The sequence below is a fragment of the Primulina tabacum genome, chromosome 10, assembly GCF_025594145.1.
Source record: "Primulina tabacum isolate GXHZ01 chromosome 10, ASM2559414v2, whole genome shotgun sequence".
Classification (NCBI taxonomy): Eukaryota; Viridiplantae; Streptophyta; class Magnoliopsida; order Lamiales; family Gesneriaceae; genus Primulina; species Primulina tabacum.
In genome coordinates this window covers 18,227,992-18,232,699 of record NC_134559.1, presented here as the reverse complement: position 1 = coordinate 18,232,699, position 4,708 = coordinate 18,227,992, and the positions used below count along the sequence as shown (strand labels likewise).

At 33.6% G+C, this 4,708-nt stretch overlaps 1 long non-coding RNA gene across 1 annotated transcript; it reads right to left on the bottom strand.

The window, feature by feature from the left end:
• Nucleotides 1-1,095: 1,095 nt before the first annotated feature.
• LOC142505629 (uncharacterized) lies at nucleotides 1,096-3,222 on the bottom strand. Its single transcript, XR_012804467.1, has 3 exons — nucleotides 2,000-3,222; nucleotides 1,789-1,907; nucleotides 1,096-1,701 (listed from the first exon to the last, which is right to left on the bottom strand). It is a non-coding gene; the product is annotated as an uncharacterized LOC142505629 (long non-coding RNA).
• Nucleotides 3,223-4,708: the final 1,486 nt, after the last annotated feature.

Here is a 4,708-nt window from a genome sequence, read left to right as displayed (position 1 = left end):
AAATAAAAGAATCACTTGTTTTCCATACAAAACATAATTAAATACATATTATGGTGTGATGATGAGTAAAGAAAATAATATGGCATGTCTTTGCGTAATTTACACAAAAATAAACATTGATGATTGCGAAGAACGGCGACGAACGACCTTGGTTTGAAATTTCTTGACAAAACCGAAGCTTTCCTCTCCTAGTAATTGTGTGTGTCATGTGTTGCTTGAGAGGAAAGAGTTTGAGTGGTTTAGGGGAGTGAGGCGTGTGATTTTATTGTTATGGGGTGGGGTTTAGCTTAATTATACTAATTAAATTGTGTGTGCAAGCTTAGGGCCCATTAGTATGGTATAATAGGCCCTTAAGCCCAATTGTGCATTAAAAAATTATATTGTTTAGGTAAGTTCGTGAAATTATTAGCCGGGTTGTCAAAACGCTCGTATTTTTTATGAAAATCGTGTACCGATAAAAATTATGCTCCGACGTATAAAATCACCTCAAAGCTCCTTATTTTCAAAATTAAGAGACAGCATCACCTTTATTTTAAATAATTTAAAATAATTATTTAATAAAAACATTTTCCATTTTTCAGCCATCGGTCTCCGTTCCTCGATCACAACTCAAATAACCTTTAAAAATACATTTTAATGCATTCAAGTAGAAAACTACTAAAACATTATATAAACATATCAGCATAATCAATTTAGTAATTAAAATCAATTAATTAACTATTTTCCGTATTCCCTATATTTGCATGCAGTAGGATTACGTCGTCTTAATTTTGGACCTTACACTGATTATTTATAATATATCACATACATCATAAATGATAAAGGATGATCGTAACCGAGAGCTGATTGATCTGTACAAGCCATATACGGATCCATATTCATAACTTAAGTAAATGCAGGGATGCAAATGCAATATTACATAAGCTTCCAATATTTTACATGTCTTCGAACTTTAAAACTCCTTCCGAGGAAAGGTTCACCGTCTTCAAATCTTGATCTTCCACTAATTTTAATATTTACATTAAATATTCATGACACATTGGGATACAAATTTAGGGTGTAGGAACAAACCATCAACCAGGTCCACTTTTAATCAAGGTTCTAAAAAGCGCGAAGCGTCCCGAAGCACGAACGTCGAGCTTCAAGCTTTTCAGGCTTAAGCGAGATTAGTACGAACTTAAGCGTAAAAAAGCGTTATTGATTTTTAACATAGTTGTAATTATCTTAAACCAATAAATAGATAAAAATAAATACTGCATAAATATGATAAATAAGTATAATATATAATGCATTAATTTTCATATTTATAGAAGCATAAGAATCTCAAAATTGCAATATTTAGTTGTTTTTGCAACTAGACAACATCAAAAAATGCTAAATATTGGTCAAATAATTGTCAGATTCTAATTCGAATTCTTCTTCTTCATTTATTTCATCTTCGGTACCATCCGATATATCATTGAAGTCCTCTTGAACATTGACATTGATATCACTTGTAGGTTGCAAAGTGTCCATCTCCATCTCATCTTCATCATCACAATTTTCAACCATCCAAAATTTAGCTTTGCTAATATCACTTTCTTGTAAAGTCTCAAATTTATGTTTTCTCTTTTTCTTGTTCATCAATCTTGCATTGAATTGGACATACACTAGATTATTCATCCTTGTAGTATCTAGTCTATTTCTTTTTTTAGTGTGTATCTACATTAAAAACAAAAGAAAAAATTAGAGTAAACTACAAGTTATCATATTGCCACAAAAGTAAAATATAATGAAGTAAATATTTACCCCTTCAAAGACACTCCAATTCCTTTCACAACACGATGAACTAGTAGTTAAACAAAGGATCTTTTTTGCCATCACTTTCAAATTTGGCACCTTATTGCCATAGAATTCCCACTAACTATCTATCAAAATTTAAAAAAAGAGACAGAAATATCATGATATGTGTCAACAATAATATATAAACATGAAAGGAAATAAAATAATGTGTACATACCTGGATTGTAATTTTGATAATTGTTTAGGCATCCGCTTAATGCTAATTTTTTTCCAAACGCTCCTTCTTTTTGTGTGTATTTTTGCAACTCAACATTTATCACATGATTTTGCATTTGAAAATCAGGAAAGAACTTTTCAACAGTAGTGATCATATTATTTGTTATCAAATGATCATCTTTGATTCTTTATTCTTGAAGAAATAATATGGATTCAGAAGATAAGCTGTCCTATGAATTGGACTATCAAGACGACCCTTACTTTTTGCGTCAATAATGTCTAAAATTGGCCCATAATCACTTTCTTTCTTCAACGTTTTATGAATTTCATCCTTTGCAATCAATAACTCTCCATACACAAAACCCATAGAAGGTTTCTCCTCTCAATCAGCAAGTCTAAGAACTTTTACCAATGGCATGAATACTCGCAAGCACAAATCTATCGAGTTCCAAAAATCATTGGGGACAATAGCATCAAATGCCTCTTTTCCTTTTTTGCTCCTAGACCATTTAGTGTTATCCCATTCATTGCTAGTCATCATATTTCTCAACTCTTGTTTCTTATCAAGCAAACTTTGTAATATTAAGAAAGAGGTCGCAAATCTAGTTACACCCGGCCTAACTATCTCTCTTTTTGTAAACTTTCTCATCAATGCCAAGGTCTTGTGATGAACATAAATGAAAATACAAAAAGATTTTGCCTTCTTGATCACTCCATTGAACATTTGAAATTTAGAAATTCCTTCAAGCATAAGATTTAAGGTGTGAGCTGAGCATGATGTCCAAAATATGTAGGATCTTTCTAATGCTAACATATTCGAGGCAGCCATGTTGTTTGAGGCATTGTCGGTCACAATTTGCACCACATTTTTAGCCCCAACCCGATCAATACATGCAGTAACGTATTCAAATATGTATTTTGCTGTGTGAGCTTCAATTGAAGCTTCTCTTGTTGAAATAAAAGAAGTCCCCAACTTACAATTCACACAAAAATTAATGATACTTCTTCTTTTCCTATCACTCCAACCATCAATCATAATAGAGCAACCATTATTTTCCAACTCTTCTTCCTGCTTCTTCAGAGTTTCTTTTCTTTTCTCCACCTCTCCTTTTAAAAGTGGTTCTCTGAGTTGGTATTATGAAGGAGGGATATAGCCAGGACCATATTGTCCTAATGCCTCAACAAATTTTTTGAAATTATCATTGTCAATTGCATGAAAAGGAATTCCGGCTTCATACACCCATTTTAGACCCCAATATTTTGAAAATCGCCTCCTCAGCAGACGTTCCCAAGCACCTGCTTGCACCGCCCTCTCACTGCCTGATCCGATCGGGCACTATGCATGCCGTGCAGGCCGCGCGTCTGCCCGGAACAGTTCCAGGAGACCCAATTTTTTTTAAAAAAAACAATTTATTTTTCAAAAATAAATTTGAGGGGCGTTTTACGTTCTTAGAAATAATAAACTCAACATGATTTAATTAAAACAAACGATTGAGAATAACATGGCTCTAATACCACAGTTGGTGTATCACGTTCTCTCACCCAGGATGCAGTGGAAGTTTAAAATTTTTTTTCTTGGGCGTCGTGTATATAAAACCATACAAAGGGCGTTTAAGATTATACCTTTGCGTATTAAACACTGGACACTAAATTATTCTCATGTTATAACTCCATATGAACGGCTTGTCTCCTTTGATCATCTAATTTGGTCCACGATCAGAGGCTTTGTTCTTTGCTTGGATTGTACTAGAAATTTTTTTGTGAGATTTCGTACTCCAAATTTCAAAAATCCAGAGGCGGTGCAGTGGCGGCGACACGACGTTGGTTGAAGCAAAAAGTGGCCTAAAATTTTCCACCAAAAGTAAGCAAGTGGCAGTGACTTGTATGGAATGAAGGAGGGAGTTTTGTTTGCTTTTGTTTAACATCTACCTTTTCTTTAAAGTGCGGAAATATTTTTTTTTAAAGCTCTCATTTTGAAAATAAACATATAAATAAATTGCATGCATGCAATCCTACTTAAAAACATCATTTAAAAAATTTCATAAGCGATTACTAATAAAAATATAGCAGAGTAAAAAAATGAGTAAAATCCTAACATCAAACTGTAAGATAAAACAGCGTATAAAATTCTCATATTCTCTCCAAAGACATAAAATCATAAATATGCGGAAAAATCATGAGGTCCTCGGGTCATGTCGTCCACCAGGTCTGCTGACTCAGAGTCCAGCACCTCCAGTCTCCTCGACAACGAGCTCACCTGCATCACACATGCCTAGTAGGTCTAAAGAATCAACAAACATGTATCATAAATAACAAATATTTACATATAGCACACAGCAGTGAAAAATATTATAATCAACATATCTTTCATGAACTTTAAAAGCTTAGTGTAAACATGTCATATGCAATCGTGACGTGACAAAACAGCTCGTTGTTAATCATCATTCATCATTTATATTTCATCATACATCATTGGTGAATTCAGTTCATTAGAGATGACTATCGTACATCATCATTTACGATGGATCCATCATACATAGAATCGCGGTACCCGGCGGCTGTCGGACATCAGTAACAGGATTACCCATCCACTGTGCCTAGGCCTCATCATCATAATTTACGTATACGTCTTATGCATTTACATATACTTCGATAGCCACAACTAATTCTCATCATTCAAAACATCATCATTTTCATAACTTATAAAAAT